We start from the raw sequence: 26,163 nt of genomic DNA, 5'->3' as shown, positions 1-26,163 counted from the left end.
GCAAAAGGAACAAAACAGCAAGCATAAATTATGCAACTATGAGTGTATATGTATATATTGTATCCTAACAAGTCTACTCTAAAAATCAAATAGTAGCTGTCACACTCTTGAACAAGGAAATGCAGGGCTGCCAAGATGGCGGCCATGGGCTGAGCAGACAGAGTTTCAGTAATTAACGAAACAAAAGAAAACGTTCTGCCTGGCTAGGGGCAGGGCGACAAAACTATCATGGTAATTTAGTTTCTAATCTTAGCCCTAGGGGAAACAGCTTTCGGGAACAAGAGCTGACTACCCAGTCTACCAGGAAATAGAAGTTAAAAAAATATCTAGAAAGAAGTAAAACTTAGAAAGACAGAGAGAAGTAATTCTGCTGTGCACTTTCCATCAGGTGTATTGAGATTTACTTATAAGTTTTACTGCCATGTATGCACACTGGTCACTAATCACACACCAATATTATAGGTATAACTGATATCCTATGTCAGAGGCGATCTTCCAGATGGGCCTTTACAGGTCTCAGCCATGTAGCTATAGATGTTGGCTCCCAACACAGAATGTTGGTCTGCATTCCCAGGTCAGGAGCACTGGACCCAAGGTCCTGGTCAATGTCCGCTCTAAACCATTGCCTGATCTTGTTATGATGCTATCTGGTCAGCTGACTCAGGCAGTAGCCAGGGAACTGACATTCATAAGCAATAAGACTAGAAACATAACAGACCAAAAAGCAAGGAGTGGAGCAGCCATACGGACCCCTCACCATGCAGCAAGCCCCCTGGGTTTCTTTCCCCTAACAAGAGAAAAGCACTTTCTGCTACCTTGCTCTGGTAAGGAGCGCACTTTCATCAAAACATGCCACCTGTGTTCATTTTTTCCTGTTGGCCCATCACAGCTGAAGTCATAAAGTTTCCCATTTTGGGCAGAGCAGCACTGAGTTATTTTCAACCCATAAGCAGCCCAGGGCTATCCTTGATTCATCAGAAGTCATTCATTCAATTTTTATTGTGGGCAAGGCATGCGCACGGGTTTTGGGCAAGGCATGCGCACGGGTCCTTTAGGGATGCCAAGATGAATAATATGTGACTATGACCCTCAAGGAGTTCAGCATCTAGCTTGGGAGATGAAACATGCACCAAATATGTTAAGTGCTGAAGACTGTTGTATAACATAGAAGCTATCAAAAAAGGCAGGAAAAAGAATCTGTGAAAGAAATTCTCTTTAAGGTCACGTAAGGCAAAACTGAACCCCTGGCATAAGGGAGATCTGTGGAGAATGGGCAGGATTCCTTTGAACCAGCAGCATTGCATGTGCTTGATTTCTTGAACAGATAATTATGGCGTGCCAACCAGTCAATGCGCTTGGGGTTTGACCTGAAGAAAAGCTGTGGGTTTGGACCTATGGCAAGTAGGATTGGAAGCTTTGGAGAATGGTAGCTATCGGTGTGTTGGAGATGGCTCTAACTGGCTCATAAAAGTCTTTTTTTTTTTTTGAGTTGGAGTCTCCCTCTGTCGCCCAGACTGGAGTGCAGTGGCCGCTGCCGGCCACCGCAGCCTCGACCTGCTGGGCTCCGGCGATCCTTCCGCCTCAGCCTTCCAAGTAGCCGGAATTACAGGCATGCACTACCATGCCCGGCTGATTTTTTGATTTATTGTAGAGATGAGGTCTCGCTGCCCAGGTGGGTCTCGAACCCGCGGGCTCACCTCAGCCTCCCAAAGGCGCGGGATGATAGGCTGAGCCACCAAGCCCGGCTATAAAAGCCAATTATTAAACGTTCAGGAATGTTGTGAGCAAGCTGACCTCTCTTTGGTTGAAACTGTTGTCTGGGGGAGTTTGCCACGGAAATCAGTAAATCCTACAGTTCAGAATGTCCCCTTCTCCCTGCTCAGAGCCATCTGCTAAACTTTTGCCTGCCTGAAGGTGTTTGGGCAGACGGAGTAAACAATCATCCACTCATTAGTCTCGTGATTTCCAGCAATCACTTCCCTGTACTGGCCATGGCTTTTCTCATCTGCAGGAAAGTCTGATACTGTGAAAGTCGTCAAAGTTAAATTGTGACATTTTAGTGCTTGACCTCACGAATGTGAAGAAAGCCCTAGCAAAAAGAGCTGGGCAAAGCCCAGGAGAGAAGAGTCTCCCCCTCGTATGCCTGATACCAGAAACTTCCGCGAAAGACGCTGCAAAAACCACAGCCTCACACCAGGACCATCGCAAGCCTCGTTGGAGAAACTCGTCTGCAAGCACATCTGTCCTGCCGCTGCTCTCCAGCCTCAGGCTGGCGTCGCTCTTGTTCTTGATCTTTGCAGCCAAGAACCATTAGTTCAAAACAATCGTGCCACCCTGCTCGCTTTTTTAAATTTAAAAATCGTCGTCTTCCTTGGCCTCCCTGAAAACATACCTTGCCTTCTAGGACACGTGTATTCTCATCGCGACCGCTCCATGCCCATTACATGTCTTTTCTTTGAAAGAGCCTCGCTGTTACCGGTTTGATGACACTTCGGGCTTTTCTGACGTGCACGTCCTATTATCTACAGCAGGGAAAGTGGAGCGTCGAGCCCTGAAACCCAAGGATGAAAGAAAGGGTTAGTGAGGTTCAGGGCCCTTCTCCAGTCTGCCCGTTCCGGGTCGGGCAGGTGCTTAGGGAGACGTGCTAATAAGCATCGATCTCCAGGCTGTAACGAGCTGCCTGAACCTCTCCATGGGAGGGCTGTCTTCCTGGCATGAGGCCTTTGGAAGTGGCTGAATAGAGCCCAGAGTCAGAGAAATGTGGGCCGCCCCCCCATTATCTCTCCTCCTACTAAGTCACTGGGAGACCCCAGGGCAAGTCACTTAACCTCTCAGTGCCTGGTGAGCTTCTCCTACAAATTAGGATCTCTCTCTTCACCTCTGGCCTCTGTGAGGATAATGTTTAGAGGATTACAGGTCAAGCTCAAGTCTCAGCAAGCCAAGTGTCGTTAGAGTATAAAACGCTGTTGTCATTATTTTTCCAGGGGAGACAGAGGCTTTGAAAATGGAGCCAAAACGTGTAGCAGCATCAAGTAGCCCAGTTTTAATGGTATCTGGGTAGAAAGATGGTGGGTTCTATTTTGGTTTTACTGGCATTTCCTACTAGTCTCTTTTTTGAACCTTCTCACAAAGGCGTTTCTTCTGCTGCCCGGTGAGAAGAAGCAGGAGAGTATGTGGGGAGGATGCGGAGACCTGCGGAATGGAACGGGTTTCCTTCCCTCTTGACTAACATGGTTAGGAAGTTTCACAAGTGGTCAGTGTTCTTGTTCCATCACTCATAGCTTCTGTTCCTCCGTAAAGTTTCTGGGCCACAGGAGTGAAATCTAATTTCTAGGATGAGCTTTGATTCCTTCACAAAGCAACCTATCCACTGCAGATGAGTACTCTGGGCATTTGCCTTTTCCTGCGTATCTGTAAGGTTTTTTGCTTTCTCTCCCATTTTTGTATCTCTCCCAGACCCCTAACACCAGAAAAGATATTTAAATATATTTTCTGAACTGAATGGAATAGAGATGTCCTTCTTCGTACTTTTTTTCTCTGCAATTTGATTCCTGTAGCTTAAAGAGCCTAAGGCAGATAGAATGTCTCTCCTAACCATGTGTTGGAAGCATTACTGATTCAGCAAAAAATATTAGTTTTCTGAAGAGTGTAACTGCCCCATATTTTCTTAAACTTATGCTTTATATCAGAAACTTACCAGATATAGCATCTATTTTAAATTCACTTGGTGCCTCATTGTACAAACATTTATCTCAAAGTATATTGGATGTGAAAACAAAATGTTTGCAATGGTAAACAAATAATAGGTAACCAGATGTTTGATTTGTGTTATCATGTGGGATACAGGAGCATATTTATGAAACCTTATACCTAGTGTCCAGAATTGTGTCTGTCACATTTAGGTGCTCAACAGATATTTATTGAGAACCTGAATAAATTTATGCTTTGGGTAAGTGTTCATAGAAAATCCTATGTTTGTAGTTATCCCCCCCAAATCATTTTCTGGTGTGAATTTCAAATTGATTTTTAAAATCTTTTTTAGTCTTTTGTATTATTTTATTTTTAATTTTAAAAAATGCAGCCTAGAGTATCTCTTCTATATTTAAATATATGACCCATTATTTGGCCTTGGAAAAGCTTCCTCAGAACATGCTGTGGTTCTGAGTGCCCTGATATGTTCATGGTATGAACGAAGATAGCAAGAGACTCCCATACCAGGGAATGAAGATGATTTGCTGTCTTTTTCTCCATGCTCCCTGGCCACCTTTCTCCAGTACCCTCCCTACAAGCTACCCTGAGGTTAGGATCTAGGCAAAGGGAGCTGAGAGTGACTGATTACGAAACATCATGAATGAAAGTGATCCTAAAGTTTGTTAAAAATCTCTTGATTTACGGATTGGCAGACCAAGTCCAAAGGTAAAACACACCCCCCAAGCTCACAGAAGAAGTTAACAGACATCTCAGTCAGCTTGAGCGTCCATAACAAAACAGCATAGACTGAGTGGCTTAAACAACAGACATCGATTTCTCATGATTCTGGGGGACGTGAAGTATGAGATCAAAGTCAGGCAGATTTGGTGCTGGGCGAGGATCCACTTCTTGGTTTGCAACAGCTGCCTTCTCATTGTGTAAGCATGTGGCCCTTTCTTGTTGCATACGCAGTGAGGGAAGTAGTTTGCACCTTCTTATAAACTCAGTAATCTCATCCCATGGGGCCCCACCTTCATGACCTCATCACCTGTCACTGGCCTCATCTCCTAATACCACCCCTAATACCACCGCGTTGTCTATAAGAGCTTCAGATTATGAACTGGGGGTGAGGCGCAAACCTTCAGCCCCTGACAACAGATGAGCCAGAATTTTTGTCTTCCTGATTCTCTTCTCCAGTGGGAGAACAAGCAGTGCTTGTAATTTAGTGTTGCCCCAGGCTGAATCCCAATGGTAGGAATTGCCTCACTCAGCTATCTTGCCTCAGTCCTGGCACACCAGCTAATTGAGCTCAGAGATTCCTGTGACGGTCTGGGCATAGTGGCTGTACTAGTCGTTTTACTTACCCTGATCTTTTCAGCTTTGAACATTTGTCTTATCCTCACAGAGGAAATTCATCTGATTCAAAGGGTTCCATTAGTCTAGCAGTATATTTCCTAATCTCGCCAAGCCTTTGGAGGATTGAGCTAAATTTCCCTGGAGACAGGGGCCAAGCTTCTGTCTTGTGGCATCTTCCCTGGGGTTTCCTAGCCAGGGTTCCTTCCATGGACTGCTCCTTTTCATTGAGCATCCTTGCCAAGATTTATGACCCAATAAGGAGGAAAAGAGCCACATCAACCATCCTGGGAAGGGAAATGAGATTCTGCAAAATTTAAGGAGACTCTAAGTGAATAGAAAAGATCAGCAGGTTAAATACTATGAGGCAGAAGAATAGATTAATTTTAGAAAATACAGGAGTCTTCCTAACTACAGGTGTAGCTGAATAGAAAGCTGGATAAGTACCACATTGTCCTTATGTAGGCCACGGTGTAATTAAATGACTGTCCATTTTACAGATAAGGTGTATCTTATGACATAGACGCTGTGTCCTGGGAAATCATCCATTCTGGGCCCTTAACCTGGCACAGACTCGTTCTTACCTAAAAAAAAGCCAAGAATATGTAGGCAAGCATTAATGCTCTGAGAAAAGCTATAAACTTTGGAAAGGAAATAAAGTAGCACTCCATTTAAAAGCCAAAGTTCATGGATGCTAGTGTGGATAAACAGGAAGTTGCTTCTCCGGAGGGACCCCTCCCCTGTACACGTCAGCCCCATCCCATCTTTCAAGCCTCTTGTCTCAGGACTCCCTTTTGCAAATTTGAGGCTCTGGTCCAGTGTTTTCAAACGACTTCAGGACCAAGGTGTAGGGATGCAGGTGGAGGACCATTTACCCTATTCCATCTTCTTTAAAGACTTGATTATCTGAAATTGCCTTGCTTCTTTATTACCTGTCCTTCCTCCGAAACATTGTCTATCTGTGTTCCTGATGCCTAGGACAGGACCTGGCATATAACAAGTGCTCCGTAAATGTCTATTGGATAAATATTTGAACAATAAAATGTGCTGCTAAACACAGTTAAAATTCAAATACATTAAAATTCAATCTACTTGACACATTATTAGGTTGTTAACTTTTTAAATTTGGAGTTTTTTTGCTTTCAGCAAGAAGCAGTTCTTCCTTCTCTTCTTACCTAGAATGATCTTTTTTCCCCATACATTTTCCCTGTCATTAAATTTTTGGTTACTCTTAATCCACTAAAATTCAATGGAATCATTTTCTCCAATGCAGCTTCCAGGAAACCTTCTTCTGGCTTCTCATTATATTGTATGTTATCTCTATTAGAGAACTTCTAACATGTTTTATTATTTATGTTGCATGACCTTTACTGAAATATAAGGTCACAGAGAACAAGAGCCTAGCATAAAGCATATTTGCATTTTCAAAAATGTCTAACACAATGTGTAATAGGAGCCTAATGCAGAATTATGTGGCAAATATCTGAATTCCTCAAGATCTATTTATATCCCAAGAGTAAGTTCAAGTTTTTGTCTCCTTCCTAGAACTTTTCTTGAATATTTCCACCTGCAGTAAGTATATCTGCTCTCTAGATCTTTAAAACCTTTTTGATATTGAACCTTTAATTAGCATTTTAAAATTTCATTCATGTTTTTATTTTCCTAATCAATGTTTAGGCTTTACTCCTATGTTTAGGGAATTGTTATAGATATCAGAGCGGGTAATGAAAAATCAGAAAACCCCTGCCTTCAGTAACTGTGCAATGACATTTTCACTGTAATTCCTAGTAGTGTGGTGTGTGTGTGTGTGTGTGTGTGTGTGTGTGTGTGTGTGTGTGTACTGTTGTTGTTTTCCTCACCCTAAATACATACACACATCCTCGTATCTCAAGGGCAGAAATCACTGTGAACATTCTGCAGAGCATAGCTTACTGAACCTGCAAAACCTATCATATCCTCAATACAAATAGGATTAGTTAGTGTTCCACACACATACATACTGGCATATTCATATGACACAAACTTATGATCTCTTGTTAGAAGGTAATTATTCTTCTTTTGTGGTGAAATGTAATAGCCATGTGACACCGATACGATGGACTCCTGATACAGGTGAGGTCTGACAATGTTGGTATCTCCATCTGTAGTGAAAGCCTGCAATAATAACCCATGCTCCATAGACCACTGAAATCTGGTGCCTCACAAAATAATTAGATGCAAATAGAATGTGATAGGAAGCATTTGCCAGTCAGGTAGAGTAAAAACTTTGTTAATTTGAAATGCAAGGGACCAGAAAAATGAGCTCTGAATTAATTGGTTTGGATTATCTGATATTTTTATTAAGGGCATTTAGTCATTTACACAATAACTGCCGCTGTTTGAATTTTTTAGTGTTAGCCTTTTGAGGTTTTACTGTCTAGGTATGATTTCTTATGGTGGTAATGTCACGATTAACCTTTGCAGCTGGACATATATATCTAGCAATTTGCGCTGGTTTTCATCAGCCCACCCATGTTTCCACCTATCAGTTTTGTTTGATTTCATTCCCATTTTTACGGACTGCCACTATCCATGACTCTCTCTAACTTAATTCTTTCTTCTCTGGATGGCAGAGAGAATTGATGGGGGCCTTTCAAAGCTGCCAGAGGAAAAGGCCATCAGATTGTCTGCTGCTTATATTTCAAGCCATCTGAGTACTTAATTGCATGGTTGATCTATCATTTTATTTGCATGATAAATACTGTAGAAGTCTAACCATTAGAAGTGTGAAGAGACAATAAGTCCCTGGCCAAGGTGGAAAGTTCTTTTAGGACCATTCTAAATCATTTTTGAAAGGTGATATTTTTAATAGAAAAACCAAGTTTAGGTATGATGTTCTCTAAGTAGACCAAAACACAAAATTCACTAGAATGTATTCATGGTCATCTTAAATTTGAAAACGTTGTTTTGGTGATTTTGTTAGACAAGGAGAAGTGACAGAATCACTCACAAAATTTAAGGTTCGCTTACTCTGCTTAGCTAATTCAATAAACAACCTGCAGTTTAGCCAGAAATACAAGGTAACTACGCACAATAGGAAATAACATAGAAATAGACAAGAGCAATAGACTGCAAGTATCAACTTGGTAATGAAGGCAATGCTTATAATAACTTAGGAAGGGATCCTGATTGTATGTGAGGACGGGACTGACGAACCAAAGTTCAAATAATGCTTAGCAAAGAGTGGGTGCCAAATACATGCTTACTGAACATCGGATAGGCTCTCCTAATGGGACAAGGCTGATTTCATTATTAATGGCCAATTTCCACATTATTTATTGACACATATCTACTTGTGATACAGGTAATCTTCCCCCCGTTTGATGTCTGTTTAAGTTACTGCAGAGTCTCACAATCTTTCAAAGCTGAGAGTCTCCGATGCCGTCCTGCCATTGTACGACTGCGGAGCTGAGCAACTTGGCAGGGTGTCCCAGAGCTGGGGTCAGGGGCCAGGGGTCGTCTGCTGGGTCAGAGTTCAGGTTCCTTGCCTCCCACCCAGATATGACTTCTGGGGTCTGCTGTACCTTCTTCCATCGCCATTGCCCAAAGTCCACTGAATTTTACAAAGAAGTGACATATGCCTGCACATGTTCTGGGTAGAGATGGATGTCAATAAAGTATTCTCTTTTTCTTTTTTTATTTTATGTTTTATTTTGACATGTTCTCTCTCTCTCCCTTTCCCTCTCCCCTTCTCTCTCTCCACTCTCTTTTCACGCTTCTCACTGCAGTTCTCCTATTTATGAAGCAGATGAACTTGGACATATAGGGTAATCTGTATTAGCCTTGCATTCAATAAGTAAATAAATGGACATACTTTTCATAATCCTTTAGACTCACATATACACTAATTACTGAACATACATTTTTGGCTCCCAGGGAAGACTAGACTTACGGGCTTCCTCTCAGAGCGGGCTGGCTTCAAACTAAAGACCTTGCGACGAAGATTTCCGTAACTCAAACCCACTAAGCCATTTAATACCTGGTCCTTTTTAAGAGGTACAAATTATATTATTTATGGGATACAGAGAGATCATTCAATTGACCTGGCTTTGTCTCTGGAATAAGTTAAAGTTTGCATCCTCTTTGAGAATTGCTAATCAGTTCAAGCTTTCTTTCATGTAAAATGTGAGATGGTACTGGTTAAAAAAGGATAGTTTGGAGATTGGATAATACTTTAGCTATGTGAGGACAAATACAGTCTTGGGATATCATCAGTGCTAGGAGCAGGGCTGACTCGAAGGGTCTATCTGGGTCTTGTCTCTGAATAGCTTCCCAAAGCAGCATTTTTAAGAACTTGGTGTAACATGCTTAGAGGAGGGTAAAATAAAGTTCTTTTAACAAGGTCTTAAAATTACAAAAGAAAAGAGCTTGACCAAGTCTTTGAAGACTTTCTCGAACTAGAAGTGTTGGAAAATGGGCTTGAACTGTAATTGCCATAGGAAGTGGATGATTTTGAAATGAGAAGAATAACAACCAAAATGTGAGTCTAGGATAAAAGAAAGGTGGGACAAAGGATCAATGTCCAAGAAAGAACTTGAATGCATTTATCACTGACATGGTGCTTGTGTGTTGACACTGTCAAGTCCCTGCAGGCACTAATCATCTAACATTTATCATAACACTGCATGGTAGGTTATGCCATTAGCCTCGTTTCACAGATGGAGCGATTTTGATCTGCCCAGGGTTACTCAACAAGTAAGTGGCAAAGATGGGCTTGAACTCAGGCAGGCAGGCTCAGAATCAATAAAGTACTTGCAGGGAGCCAAGCAAGCCAGGACAAGGGACCGAGCTGAAAGAGCATTTGGTGACTTCATTAGAGGCTACTTTGGAACTGCATTACTGGGTAAGTCAGCAGGGAAAGGACGAAGCCGGCCGGTAGGGAGCTATGACTTCATGAGACGGGAAGGCAGTAAGCTTGGCAGCTGGACAAGCAGTGTCAGGAGCATAAATGCAGACATTCAAGCCAGATGGTATTCATGCAGAAGCAGCTTAGAGACCTAGTGTCTATGCAAACTGTCCAGGCTTTGCTGGAGTCTGGACAGCAGGCTTTACTACCCTAATGCGGAGGTGTTTTTATTCTAAGAACAAGTTTCCTCACTTCCAGGAAGGCTCCTTGCTCCTTCCTGCTGAGGTAGAATAGAACCACAGGACAAAGGCAGCTCAAATCCCAGAGAACAGGATAAATAATTGGGTCCGTGGTGAGAAGAAGTAGGGAATTGTGAAATCCTGACAATTAATTTAGAAACCCCAGGACAATGACATGATCGTTACTGCTTCTCTGTGGCTTTCCCAGTGGATATTTCCGATCAATCTCTTACTCTTGCTCTTGTTCTCACTCTTGCTCTCTGTCTCAGTTTAGGGTCAGCATGTGGATTCCTGGAGACGTTTCTCCAGCAGGGAAAAGGTCTTCTGAAGTTATAATGCTGTGATTATCAAGATTGCCTCTCATCACCTTTCAGAAAATATTCTACTCAACATACATGAGATCTTCTGACATCTCCTGCTCCAAGGAAGAAAGGCGGTGCAGAAAGCTCCAGGGACTCCACCCTCCCTGTGGGTTATTTTCCTAATGTTCCTATGTCCTACACAGACTTCAAATGCTGGTTTCACTTTCAGACTCTGGTTCTGTCAAGCCTGTTAACTACTGGAAATTTTTGTGAGTCAAACCACGCAAATCTTTTGTTTCTGTCCCTACCTGTAGGCTTCTTGCCGGCTTTGCCCAGAGCAGCGAGGTGTAGAAAGGGCTCCAAAGAGAGCCGTCTCGCCTGATGTCTGTATCTCTTAGGTCTTGCTCAGTTCAGAGGATCTGCTGTCAGTAGGTCCAAAGCAAGCATTGTTTTTCTCTTGCATTCCTCTGGCCATGCCCAATGAAGTCTAGCCACACTATATGCCCATGGGCAGAACTACTATTGTGGATTCAGGTGTAAGACAGATAGCTACCAACAGTTAGCTCTGTAGCCATCAGAAAGGGAGGCACTTGTTTTCAATCACTGCTTGAATCTCTCATTTTGCTTGGATTTTACCTGTTGCTGTGTAGAAAATACAGCTAAGCTGGTTTCATTTCCAGATGTACTGAACTGTTATGCAAAATTCCTGAGTGATCTTACTACACATCTGTGTAAATACAGGATAAACCCTTGAAATGTCTTTCTTCCCCCTCTGTAAACTGATGGTAGTTCACGCTAAACTGGGATTGTCTGTGCATTGCATTGTCCTTAAACCATGTTGCTACATTTATTGGAAACTCTGCTGAAAATTAAAGAACATTTATTTCCCCGACTATTCACGCCATTACAAATCTCCTAGGGTCAAGACCCAAAGAAATATTCACAGGGCATGCCGTGGGCCAAGTTTGGTAGGATTATAAAATAACAAGCATCACTGGAAAAATCATTTAGTTAGTTGGTGCTGCCTGAGATCCAGCACATCCTGTGGGTAAATTTGGTGCAAGCCCTGTGAACAATGCAATTTAGTACTCAAGCTACTTCTAGACTCCTCCAGAATTTGATACCATCAACCGCATGAAGTAACAGGTCTGAATTCAGAAATATTCCAACTGCATAAAGATGTCGGGGACTTAATTAAATCGGTCAAAGTTTAACCTTTCAGAAATCTGTGGAAGCATTAAGCTTCAAAGGAGGAAGAAAGCGCTGGGAGTGACAGCTCAGAAAACAAAACCAACTGGAGGAAGTTATATTTTGCACCTACACAAAATTTCTTCGATATGTTTGTGGTTAATGTGTGTTTCCTTTTATTCTCTCCCATTACATGTCCCTTTTAAAAATTAAGTGTCTGACTGGTTTAAATGTCCAAATGTGTCTGACTGGAAGGGACCCTAACTTTGAAAGCAAACAACAAGCTGAAATTGTTTTAAACAACTCCATGAATTAGGCCACTAACAATAGCCAAAACTCACTGGATTGAAGTGAGCTTTTGTCCTCCAAACAGGGTTCTCAACGTGAGGTCTCCGGACCAAGTGCATGAACATTTTGGCTCCACCCTAGACTGGCAGATTCAGAAACTCTGATGGTGAGCACAGCAATCTTGTTTAACAAGTCCTCCAGGGAATTCTGAGGCACCTTGCCTCGGGGTTGAGGACAAATGAACCTTAGCTGCACTTTGGAGTCACTTGTTGGGGTAAGTTTTTTTTGTTGTTGTTGTTTGTCTGTTTTTGTTTTAATATGTTTTGTTCTACCTGCAGAGATGCTGAAGTCATTGATCAGGAGTGCAGCCTCCAGAGATTTTAAAAAGCTCCACAAGGGATCCCACGGTGTAATCAAGGTAGAATCCGTCTTACAACTTGCTGTTACAAGTTTGAGAAGCTTTTCAAACTATAATATGTGTGTAGGTCACTTAGGGTTTCTGCCCAAATGCGAATGTGATTTGACAGGGCTGGGACAGGACCCGATCCTGAACTTCTAACGATACACCTCCCCACTGCCGGTGACTCTGATTCTGCCGGTGAGGGGACCATAGCCTGAATCTCAGGTCCCAAATTACACTGGCCACTAGGACCACCTCTGTGTATGTTTGGATTGGCAGAGGCACACTCCTTGCTGCTTTTACCAGTTGAGTCCATTGAATTGCAAACTTCAGAGTCTCAACAGGGTTAGTTCCCAAACAGTCCAACCTGTTTTTGTCTTTTCTGGGTTTTTTTGAGTTGGAGTCTCACTTCGCCGCCCAGGCTGGAGTGCAGTGGCACACTCACGGCTACTCCAGCATCGGCCTGCTGGGATCCGGCAATCCTTCTGCCTCAGCCTTCTGAGTTGCTGGAACTACAGGCACGTGTCACTACTTCCAGCTAATTTTTGATTTATTGTAGAGACGAGGTCTCACCAAGTTGCCCAGGCAGGTCTCGAACCTGTGGACTCAGGTCATCCTCTCTCCTCAGCCTCCTAAAGTGCTGGGATGACAGGCTGAGTCAGAGAACCTGGCTCTAACCTGTTTAGAATAGGTGTAAGTTATTAAATTATTATAATTTAAATATTTTGAAGGCCAATAAAATATTACTGTGAAAAGAAAGTTTATTTTCTCCCCTACATTACTTTGAAAAACTATGTTAGAAGAAGTCTTAATAAAGGAGGCAAACTGCAAACTGTCTTGGTGGGGGGAGAGTTGTCCAATTAAATCCAAGCAAGTCACTCAGTGTCATAAAAACCCAGACAGAGTCTGCACTCAGAATGTTTTGTCAGTGATTTTTAAATTCTTACTCACTTTAAAGAACCAGAACTTGAAATATTAAGGGTGTGGCTTATGCATACAAGTGATCTGAAATTCTAATCAGAGGATACACCCTCAAAAAAAAAAGTTTCTAAACCTAAATGAAAAGTTTTATAAATAGATAAAAGTTTATGGATTTCAGTTAAAATAAAATATTTGACACTTGTATGTGTCATTTTCATGGCTTCCTGCCTTAATGGACTTTATTGGTTCCTTATTAGCCTCGATTGTCCTGGATCAAGAGGCTCAACTGTAATTTTGCTGTATAAGAATATCCCTAATCACAACTTTGTGCAGCACATTCGCTGCATATCAAGCACGATGCAAAGTGTTTAGCATTTATTTTAGCTAATCCTCATAAGAGTCCAGGAAATAGCCTTCCTTGCATAAGTGTTCTCATTCTTAAGCTGAGAAATGCAGCGTGGCTTCTTCTGGTTTCACATTTTGCTGGCATTCCAACATCCAGCACAGACTAAGATGCCTCATAGTCTAGTGAATTTGTTTAAAACAAAAAAGAGAAACACTCAAAGCACAGTTAATAATAAGTAAACACTGATTACTTTATATGAGAACAGATCCACGTATAGAGACCATACATTGTTGTGTTCTGAACCCACAGATGGCCTGAGTGGTGACAGAAGGCGCCAGGCAAAGGCTCACAGCGTCTCCCATCGGGCCCTAACCTAGCCTTGGAGTTTCCCCTTGCCCCACCTGTCCAGAGAGTCACTCACGTGCAGTGGAGTGCTTGACTGTTCCCGAGTGTTTCATGTCTTCCCGACTTTCCTCTTGCTATCTTTTTCCTCTGGCATGCCCTTTCGCCTCTTTTTTTCACTCAGTGAACATTGCACCACCATGCCCAGCTAATTTTTTGATTTATTGTAGAGATGAGGTCTTGCTATGCTGCCCAGGATGGTCTCGAAACCATGCGCTGCTTTTGCCACTGGTATTCCCAGGGTGGGTTTTGTAGCTTAATGATTATTTCCAAACAGCTTGCATGAACTTGAATAAAATTAGCTATTTTTCAAAAAGAAGATAAATCTGCACATAGCACTTTCTCTGCTGACTCTATCAACTATACAACCCAATAATTGCTGTCGCCTCTACTTTCACAGAAGTGTTCTCAGGCATAGTAAGTTGATATTTGCTAAGTACTTTGAGCTCCTTTTCAGAGAGGTGCTAAAAACTTCTCTAAATTATTTTTATTACCTCTATAAAATTTAAAAGCAAAGCATCATTGCTTGTCAAAAGCGGACTTTACCTGGATTTTCTTCTATTATAACCTCTGATTAGTTATTGAAACTCTCTGATTACAGGCTGACATTGTGCTATCCCAGGAATCATGCCAGTTAAATCTATAAAATAATTGATTGTAGCCTAACGAGACTGTGAACTATTGTTATGGTTTGGAACAGAGCTTCAAAATAACGTAAAAGATTTGCTGCTAAAACTCTTGTTTCAAATATGAGGTCAATGCTATGGCTTTATATAATTGATTAATACTGTCAATTTGATTTGTTAACTTCCTAGTTACCTAGTGAGAATTTTTAAGGATTTGTTACTCTTCACGAGAAACTATTGCACTACAAGGCACCTTGATAGGTTGTCATAGTTTCTATGCCTGCCTTCACGAAAGACCATGACCTGACGCTTTCCATCTACCACACCTATCACATCCCTGGGGGAATCCTTTTGCTTTTCTTGGATGATCCAATTTCAGCCCTTCTTTACATGGCCTCCGTCACAAGAGAGTTCCTTATTCTCTCCAAAGAGAGGAAGTGAGGGACAACTGAAGTCACCCCACATTGTAACAGATTCTCCATATTAGCTGTTTTAGCTGCTTTAACCTAAAAATGACCCCCTACATAGCTTTCCAGTAATCAGAGGTTGTAATTTTCCCATAACTAAGGGCCTACACCCTTGGTTTCCCCAATTATTGGAAACTCCCTAGCTGCAAGTTCCACATTCAGTTGCATACGTTTGCGCATTTTGCTGTTTAATTTTAATGGTCTTTATGTTCATGCTTTATGCCATGTGACTCCATGGACCTTATGTTTGCACCCCATGCTATGCAGCCTATTCTGCAGCTTTTGCCATTATAAACCCTTTCCCCACTTCATTCGGGGCCGAGAGTTTTTGCCACAAGCCCCTGCTCGGTTGCCGGCGTATTAAAGGACTCATAATCTGATTCTGCGTGTTGGTGCTGTTTTTCTCACTCTCCCCATGCAACGCGACAAAATAATGGACTCATCTTTGAAGTCAGCAAGAATGGATGGTAAGTGACCTGTGTCCTAACCCCTGACCCAAGTGATATTACTAGTCAAGTTTCAATTAAAATACATGTGCCTGCTCAGACAGGTTGATTTTAGGGTGTCTCCAAGGAAAATGGTCAAGATGGCCATCTTACCTCTGTCAACTGTGAAGGGCACGGATCACTACCAGAGAGGGCTCGCTCCTCCTCCTCAGGGGCCCTCGGGCCTGCTCAGCTAAGGCTGCACTCCAGTGTGCTCCCACTCCAGCTGCAGAATTCCCAGGAGTCAGCTCCCAGAAGCGGCAACCAAGTTGAAAGGCTGCCTGCCACCCAGAGCGGTTGCCTGTTTTGGGAAGTTGCACTTCACGGCAGTCTTGGGATTTCGTTTTATTTAGATGGAGCGCTTGTCGAGGAATGGCTTGGGAAGGCCAGTGGTGACTGTGGAGGGACGAAGGTCCCCAAACCGCTCTTGGTGCCCAGTTTGAACTGGTAATTGAGATCTGCTCAAATGTGCGTGAGAGCGGAGACCAGGCATCAAGGCCGGAGCGCTGGGGCACCAGGAGCGATTCTCGCTGCAAGTTGCTCTAAGTCGTAGATGACTAGCCCAGGGCTGGAAGTACAGTAATGACCTGTGTCTGCTCTAACCCTTTTGCTGGTTTTGTTTTGCCTCCCAGTTTCTCAGCTTGGGCATTCTTCACAATCCTGGCTATCATTCTCTGCTCTGCTCTCCTTAGAGTCACCCTTGGAGACGGCATTCATTAGCTACCAAATCTCATCTCGAATCAGGTGATGCTCAGTTTGGATCCCTAGGCCTGCCGGCGTGCACAGCTCCACGCTAGAGTTTCCAGCTGCCTGCTGAGCACATCACCTGCATGTTCTCCCAGCATCTCAATGTGTCTGAAGCCACACCCATTGGCTCACTGCCCCAATCACCCTTTTTTCCCTTCTTTCCTCGTTGTTTTTGTCTGGTGGGGGTCTCTATCTTCCCAAGTCCTCAGACATGAAACCTAATACATCTTAACTTACCTCATTTATTGTCTCCCTAAATCTACTTTTATTGACTTTTCCTTCCCTGAATCCACTGATCTGATCCTTGTGCAAGAACACTCCATAATTATGGTGCTTATCGCTTGATATCCTCTATGTTTAGGTCTTCTGCTCCTGTGCAGTCTCACGGGGAGAAAGTTTCTAAAATGCGACTCTGGAAGGATTTTTTTCTTGTTGAGTGTCCCCTACATGCTACCTATCACCACGTCATGTGCTTATTATGGAATGATAAAAAAGACGGATGATATTTCTGCCTTTGTGGGTTTTAGTGTATAAGGAAGAGCTGAACAATTAAAATGAAAAATAAGTAACTTTATCACAAGTACTTTTAATTTAGTTGGTGCTATGAAAAAAGAAAAATAAGCCAGGCGCAGTGGCTCAAACCAGTCATCCCAGTACTTTGGGAAGCCGAAATGAGAGGATTACCTGAGCCCAGGGGTCCGAGACCAGCCTGGGCAACTTGGCAAGCCCTGGTCTCTACAATAAATCAAAAAATTACCCGGGTGTGGTGGCTTGTTCCTGTAGTTTCAGCTACTTGGAGGGCTGAGGCAGAAGGATCACCTGAGCCCAGCAGGAAGAGGCTGTGGTGGCCCTGAGTGTGCCACTGTACTCCAACCTGGGTGATAGAGTGAGACTCCAACTCAAAAGAAAGAAAGAAAAGAAAAATAGTGGAATAACCAGTACCTAAAGTGGTAACAACTAAGGAGAGACCAAAAAGTTGAGAAGCGCTCAGCTACAATATGGGCTTCATTTCCTTCTATTAAATTGAGTTGAAATTTCTTATCTAAAATAAAGGCGCTATTTTTCAGATTTTTTCATTGCTCCCTTTATAAACCCCATATGTTAATTCAAGTAGCCCATATGTTATTGCTGAATTCTGTTTTTCACGTTCTTGTCTATATCTTTGTCACAAATCTCTCTTTGCAAATGTCTGCTCCTAATTCCATCCCTGTCAATTAAGATCGGGTCTATATTTTAGTGGAGCCAAGACATACCTGTTCCATGAAGCATTGATTGGTGACTGTAGCTAAAAAGTCATCTCTCCATTCTCTGTTCTGTCACAAAATTATTTTTGCATTTCCCGTCTAGCATTTACCTTATGCTCTAGTGCACAGTAATTATCAGAGTGCATGCCTTACTCCCCTGCCAACTTTTGAACAGACTATCTCATACTTTTTTTGTCCCTTGAGGTTGTCCAACAGAGTTCTATATTTGACCTATTCAAACATTCAATAATAAGTTGTTGAATTAAGAAATAAGCTAGCTTTCAAATGGGGTATCAATCAGAATCACATCCAGGAAAGGATGTGATAATAGCAGGTTGCACCTTGTCAAGAAATCAGGAGTGCTCAGTTCATGCTTGTTGAACTAAAGGTCCATGAAGACACAGAAAGTCATCAGCAAGGTATAGACTGATGCCCATTTCTGCTCATCCTTGGGCTCCCTCAAGCTTCAGAGTTTGCCAACCACAGAACATCTCTACTCCAATAAACTCACTTCTTTTTGACCTGGTTATTCTCATAAGGTCAGCAGCAACTGCATCATCGTAAGGAAGTAACCGATGCTAAAAGTGTGCCCTGCCTTCCTTATCATACTGGTCATCACTTTGCTGAATATTCCAACATGCTTGGGAGAGTTTTCCACCCATTTCTGAAAATTGCACACAGAAACATGGTATCCTTTTCAATGCTTAGTAGTTTTGACTCTTCAGGGATATAGCTAAACCCTCTGTCTTCCACAACCGTCTTCTTGCCTTTCTTCAAAGCCAGACTGGATAAAAACAAACTCCAAAGACGCTGTTCTGAGTGTACATTCATCAGCAGAGTTGGTACATGGGAACAAGAAAAAGGCAGCATCATAACAGCTTGTTGGGGGTACTAAAAGCAATCAGTGGAAGCATATCCGTAGGAGTGAGATGCGAGACCTTAAGGCACAGGAAAGTTTAGTATGAAGTTACTTCAGCAGATGCAACATTGTAGGAGGCAAAAATGCCCTTTTTCCATTGGTAGGAGGGGGGAACAAACAGCAAATGTAATAGCAACTAGAAGACAGAAAAGAAGAAAAAACAGAAAAAAAGAAAAGATAAAGAAAGAAGGAAAAAAGGAGAAAAGAAGGAAAGGAGGAAGAGAGGGAGGGATGACAAAAAGAAGAAAGAAAAAAAGAAAGGAAATAAGAAAGGACGGGAAAACATCTTTCGATTCTCATGTATCATAATTCAAGCATGAAAGACATTTCCCAGTTACATTAGCCAGGATTGTAGTCCTCATTATTATGAGAGAAAATTGAGCCATTAAAATAATTATTCTAAAATGCATATGTTGATGATAATAAGATATGTCTTATTGCTTCTCTCTTTCAGGTTATTGAAATCCCTTAAGAACCATTATCTTATTAAGTCTTATTATATGGTTATAAGGTTGGGGTTGGGAAAATTATTCCTCCTTTGCAGTCTAGGGGATAAAGAGAGAGAGAGTTGTGTGAATTATCCCAGCTATCCAGCGACAGAAATTAACAGCAGAAATTATGCTGGAGTTCCAGGTTGTCCATTCTTAAACTAACACATTTCCCCTTTGTAGTCTATCTTGACTCATGATAAACCATTGACTGACACGTTTAAAGATATCCAAAGTGCCCCATTTAGAGTGTTAATAGCTTCGCTTATTTCTTTGTTTTTCAGAATCAAACAACAACAAAAACAAAAGATACAGGAACAAAAACATTTTTTCTCAAATCAGTCAGGATCTAGCACAGAAAAGTATAAACCAGGTGAATTATTTCCCTCGAAAATCTTCAATTCGTATTAAGAGAAGCAATTCTCTTCCTCCAAGGAGAATGTCTTCCTTAAACCTCAAAAGGCAGTGCATTCTGACTTGCAAGCATTTCTCCTTTTTGTTTATCATGATTTCTTTATTTTTCCCCATCGGGAGGAGAGATACTAGCAGAATTTGGGGATTTGGACTGTTGATACGTTCTTGCCTTCATTTTCGCGTCTCTTTTCTTCTTTATGTTCTCGTAGACATCATGCTCTTTGTGGCTCTCTGTTTCTCTTTGCCTTATTGGAAAAGCTCCTCCAAGGGTGCCTGGTGCTTGAAGTCGTTGAATTAATCAATTACACCCTGGATCTATATTTTCAGGGTTAAAGAGATACTGATTTGACCTCTGAAAAGCCTTTCCTTTCAGATCAGAATCTTTTCCATATTTTGTCCATGAGTTTCCTCCCTTGCTTTCCCTATCGGGGCCATTATCATGGAGAGAGCATCTTGTATAGATAAAAATCTCCCCTGGCTATCCCTGCCTCTTTCCCAGGTGAAATCGGCGTCTTTCATTTTTGGTATCACAATCATCTTCCAAGTAACAACCTGACATATTATAACCACTTGACAGGCTTGCAAAAGATGGGATGTATTTTTAGCTGCCTAATTTCATGCAGCATTTGGAGAAATAAGCTTGCTCTGTAGACAATTTATTTCTATTCTCTATTGATGACAGAAGAGTAAGAAAAAGAGTGCTTTTTGCAAGGAATTTCTTTCATTTTAATTACTCTATAATTTTAAGGCATCGGATTGCAACTTTCTCATAAAATTCTCACCACAGAATGAGTCCTCACTGTGCCAATATTCTTAGGAGATCCTAGAAGGGCTGCTATGAGACAAGTTGATGAGAGAGACAATGAAAGATGAAAGACCCGAGGTTATTGGCTGAAGGAGATACAATGTCACATTTTCAGAGACGCGCAGCTCCTTGGCCCTCTCTTGTCCTCTTCATAATTTACCTGCTCCCACCTGCTCTGCATGACCTGCTGATACCATTTCCTCTCCGCAGACTTCTGGTTTCCATATTCATGTCTCTAAGCAAACTACTTTCTAACACTTTCTCTGTTCCTGTCTTTTGGGGCCTTATTTCCCTCTTTGATGATGGTTTTTGTAAAGCTTGGCCCGAAGTCACTGTCTGGCACCTGTAAATTCCCGGTCAGGCAGACATGGTGCCCTTTGAGGCTCAGAAGAAAGCCTTGTGATGCCAACGGTAAGAGGCTTCCCAGTGTGGAAAAGTCACCCTCACTATGTGTCTGGATTGCCCTGTGCCGTCTCCTGTCCCAGTTTCTGCTTCTCTTGGTTATCAGTGCATCTCTTATCCAAAATCTTAGCAGAAACAGGAAAGTTATAAATCCCAAACTCATATCCACTTCAGATTTTCTTTATTTTTAAAATAAATTTCAGTAATAAAATTCTCTCTTTTTTTCTCCCTACATCATCATCATTATTATTTGAGAGATGAAGTCTTGTTCTGTCACCCAGGCTGGTGTGCAGTGGTGCAACCGCAGCTTGCTGCAGGCTAGAACTCCGGGGTGCAAGTGATTAGCCCACCGCAGCCTCTTGAGGAGCTGGGACTACAGACAAGAACCACCGTGCCTGACAATTCCTTGATTTATTTTTTTGGGAAAGCAGAATTTATTGAGAGGACAGAAGAGCTCCCACAGGGGGAGGGGACCTGAAGTAATTGCCCTCCTGCCTTTATTTTTTTATTGGTAATGTTTTGTTTTTTTGAGTTGGAGTCTCACTCTGTTGCCCTGACTGGAGTGCAGTGGCCGCTCCCGGCCACCACAGCCTCGACCCGCTGGGCTCCGGCGATCCTTCCGCCTCAGCCTTCCAAGTAGCTGGAACTACAGGCGCGCGCTACCACGCTCGGCTCATTTCTGGTTTATTGTGGAGATGAGGTCTCGCCAAGTTGCCCAGGTGGGTCTCGAACCCGCGGGCTCAGGCAATCCACTCACCCAGCCTCCCAAAGGCGCGGGATGACAGGCTGAGCCACCGAGCCCGGCTTTTATTGGTTATTTTTAAAAGTCCAACGAAATGTCTGGATCTCACTTTACATGTGGCTATTCACATGTGATCCTTCAGAGTCATTTTGGAAACCTGCGTCTCTGGATCGGTAAACTACTCCTCTGCCTCCAGTGAATGCCGGAAACATAGCTCTCCTGAAGTCCATTTATCCATGGGAAGACAAGAGATCCCAAGTGGAGAAAAGATAACATTCTAAAGTTCAAGTAGCCCGTGGTAGTTGCCTGAAAATGGACTATGGAATCAAGAGAAACGTGCTCCATAAAACAAGTCAGAGAGACCTGTATTCATGACTTACTAACTGAGCTTCAGGATTTATTCACTGTTCAAGTAAACTAACCTGTTGGCTGTGAATGCTACCCATCTGAATCTTCTGTAAAACAATTTTTTTTAAACATAGAGGTTTTTAAACCAAAGTTTATGATGATTAATATATGGAGTCTGAGTGTGAAACTATATTAACTCCTTGGGTAACTCTTTCAGCCTTGTGTTTGGGATATGCATTGGGGGTATTCCCAGATACACATTTGGAAAGCACTAACGTTTTCTCTCTGAGCTTCATCTATCAATTGGACATAATAATATTCACCATACCGTGAGGGTGTTAGAAATATTTAAATGATATGAAGCATGCAAAATGTATCACATAATGACTGCCATATGGAAGATACTCTATCAATGGTGGTTGGGATTAAAAAGGAACTGTGGCAAATGGATTTTCAATAAAAGCTGATAGAATTAATAGTCTGAGATCTGAAAAAAGTCTGAACTAGCAGCTGACTGATAACTGTCTTAGATTCTGTTCTATTTTTACTCTGAAAGAACTTAGGCAGATTGGTGTCATTTAGGCCTGTAAAATCTAATCTCTTTGTGCTATTAAGTTCATGTGTTCTCTGGTTAACTTCTGCCTTTTTTCCCTTGGGGATCTATAGTTTTTGTGTTTTTTTTCATTTCAGCTAGAAGAAGAAATGTCAATCCTAGTCATACCATCCAAGTACCCTTTGGGTCTCAGGATCCCCGATATCCAAGGAAACTGAAATTTACTGCATTCTGCTTTGACCTTCACTTTGTGGTTCTCCTGGTTATTTCGCCCTCTTTTCAGACTCACACTCACACACTTAACAAGACCCACAAAACCTGAAAACAGACTACACTACCAAAAAATGATCTGTTGTTGCCCCGTTTGTTGTAAAAGTGCCCCGACTTTTTGGCCCTTATCTCCCATCCTGTGTGCATGCATGTGTGTCTGCACGCACTGATCGCAGAAACTGTATTTCTGGACATTTCTTATGAATGAAAAGATGGTAAGATTGTCTAGGAACTTCCTGGAACCTCCCAACAGGATGGACAAGCTGGCTAGCTGAGGCCAATCTTTGCAGTCAAGGTGATGTCAGTAGTCTCTTACTATGAGCTAGACACTGGTCATATACAGAGGGTGCCAGAAAAAAGTATGCACATTTTTAGAAGGGAAGCAACTGTATTAAAATTGTAATACCCTAGGAACAGGCATATAGATCAATGGAATAGAATTGAGATTCCAGAAGCAAAACCTTAATTTCTCAACCAACTCATCTTCGACAAAGCCTCCACCACCTACCACTGGGGAGAGGAGAACCTATTCAGTAAATGGTGCTGGGAAAACTGGCTGACCACATGCACATGATTGAAACAGGACCCCTATCTGTCCTCATACACAAAAATTAACTCCACATGGATCAGAGACCTAAATGTAAAAACTCAAACCATAGGAACCTTAGAAAATGAAGGACATACCCTCATGGAAATGGGAACTGGCATCCAATTCCTGAGCAAAACCCGAAACCCACAGGTCATAAGAGAGAAGATAGACAAGTGGGACCCTTTTAAACTGACAAGCTTCGGCAAAGCCAGAGAAACCATCAAGAGAGCAGGGAGACAGCCTACAGACTGGGAAAAAGTATTTGCCAACTCCAGGTCTGACAAAGGCTTAACATCTTGGATCTACAAGGAACTCAAACGTGCTGAAAAGAAAAAAACAAACAACCCCATTATAAAGTGGGTAAAAGATATAAACAGACACTTCACAAAGGAAGACATCCGAGCAGCCAACAGACACATGAAGAAATGTTCAACCTCACTAATCATCAGGGAGATACAAATCAAAACCACACTGAGATACCACCTAACTCTAGTCAGAATGGCAGTTATCAACAACTCAAAAAATAACAGCTGCTGGAGAGGGTGTGGCAAAAAGGGAACACTTCTACACTGTTGGTAGGAGTGTAAACTAGTGCAACTTCTGTGGAAAGCAGTGTGGCAATTCCTAAAAGCCCTAAATATCAACCTCCCATATGACCCCGCAATCATCCTACTGGGAATATATCCTGAAGAACTCAAAACTCTCTATAAAAAAGATACCTGCACACGTATGTTTATCGCAGCATTGTTCACAATAGCAAGAACCTGGAAGCAACCATGCTGCCCATCAAAAGAGGACTGGATTAAAAAAATGTGGTACATATACACGATGGAATACTATGCATTCATAAAAAAGAACAAAATCATGAATTTTGCAGCAACCTGGATGGAACTAGAGTCTATAATACTGAGTGACCTCTCACAGAAACAAAGATCTGAGTATCACATGTTCTCACTCATATAGTGGACCTTGAACATCCAATGTAATACTATAAGAAAATGACCGACAGTAGTGGGAAACTATGGGGGGAGGGAGATGGGATTAACAGTAATAAATATCTGTCTGGGGATGGAGAAAATCTCTTATCAACAAGAGTGCCTGAACAAAACGTATTTATATACCTAACCCTTAACTGTACCCCACCATATCATAATAAAAAATATTGATTATAAAAAAAAATTGTAATACTCAATAAGATGAGTACAAGTCATGTTTGACCGCAGTTGTAAGAGGTGATCAAAGTGGGTACCATCAGTGTCCTGACACCTCTGATAACAGTGAATATCACTTAACATCACTTGACATGTGCATACTTTTTTTTTGACACCTCCAGTATTTAATATACATCTTTACATAGATAGTTATTTGTTACTTGATCTCAGTTCCCTGAGATACAGTCTCAAAAACAATTTGCTGTAAAAGAAGATCATTATTCACGGATCTCCACCATGGATAAATGGATGACTGGCATTGGCTTTTGATGTCTTGGTTTGTTTGTTTTTAACTTTTAAATGTTTTATTTTAAAATTGTGGGGTATGATTCAGGGTAGATATACAAATATTCATTATGCAGGTACACTTGTTGATGAGATGTGCCCCTCCTTCCCCAGGCAGATTCCCATGACTGCCAATCCCATCTCCCCGCCCCCCCATTCCCCTGAACTTTCCCACTACTGTCAATCCTTTTCTTATAGTATTGTGATAGTTGTTCAAGGTCCACTTATGAGTGAGAACATGTGATACTCAGTTCTTTGTTTCTGTGAAAGATCACTCAGTATTATAGACTCTAAGTCCATCCAGGTTCCTGCGAAATTCATGATTTTGTTCTTCTTTATGGCTGCTTAATATTCCATTGTGTATATGTATGACATTTTTTAATCGAGTCCTCTTTAGATGGGCAGCATGGTTGGTTCCATGTTCTTGCTATTGTGAACAAGGCTGCGCTAAACATACTTGTGCAGGTAGCTTTTTTATAGAGTGATTTGAGTTCTTCTGGGTATATTCCCAGTAGGGGGATTGCAGGGTTTTATGGAAGGTTGATTTTGAGAACATTTAGGAATTGCCACACTGTTTTCTACAGAGACTGTACTAGTTTACACTCCCACCAACAGTGTAGAAGTGTTTCTTTTTCACCACATCCTCTCCGGCATCTGTTATTTTTTGAGTTATTGATGATGGTCGTTCTGATTGGAGTTAGGTGGTATCTCAGTGTGATTGTAATTTTCACTTCTTTGATGACTAGTGAAGCTGAACATTTTTTAATGTATCTGTTCACTGCTTGTATGTCTTCTTTTGAGAACTGTCTATTCATATCTTTGGCCCACTTTGTAATGGAGTTGTTATTATTTTTTTTTTCAGCACGTTTGAGTTCCTTGTAGATTCTAGATGTTAAGCCTTTGTCAGACATATAGTTGGCAAACATTTTTTACCAGTCTGTGGACCGTCTCCCTGCTCTCTTAATAGTTTCTTTGGCTTTGCAGAAGCTTGTCATTTGATGAGTTCCCACTTGTCTATTTTCTTACATCATGGGTACTCAGGGTTTTGATCAGGAAGTGGTTTACAGTTTCAATTTTCAGAATGATGTCTCCTGCATTTTCTAAGGTTCTTATAGTTTGAGGTTTTATGTTTAGGTCTCTGGTTCATTTAGAGTTGATTTTTGTGTATGGTGATAGGTAGGGGTCTTGTTTTAATCTGCATGTGGTCAGCCAGTTTTTCCAGCACCATTTACTGAATAGGTTCTCCTCTCCTCAGTGGTTGGTGGTGGAGGCTTTGGTTGAGAAATTGAGGTTTTGCTTCTGGAATCTCAATTCTATTCCATTGGTCTACATGCCTGTTCTTTTACCAATACCAGGCTGTTTTGATTACTTTAAAATAAAGTTTAAAGTTTGGGAGTATGATACCTCATGCTTTGTTTTCTTTTGTTAAGGATTGTTTTGGCTACTTGTGGTTGTTTTTATTTGCATATAAATTTCTGTATTGTTGCTTCTAGGTCTGAGAAGAATGTTGTTGGTAATTTGATGGGTATTGCATTAAATCTGTAGATTGCCTTA

This window comes from Carlito syrichta, unplaced genomic scaffold, assembly GCF_000164805.1.
Source record: "Carlito syrichta isolate Samal-C Ts95f unplaced genomic scaffold, Tarsius_syrichta-2.0.1 Scaffold302291, whole genome shotgun sequence".
NCBI lineage: Eukaryota > Metazoa > Chordata > Mammalia > Primates > Tarsiidae > Carlito > Carlito syrichta.
This window is presented reverse-complemented; position numbering follows the sequence as displayed.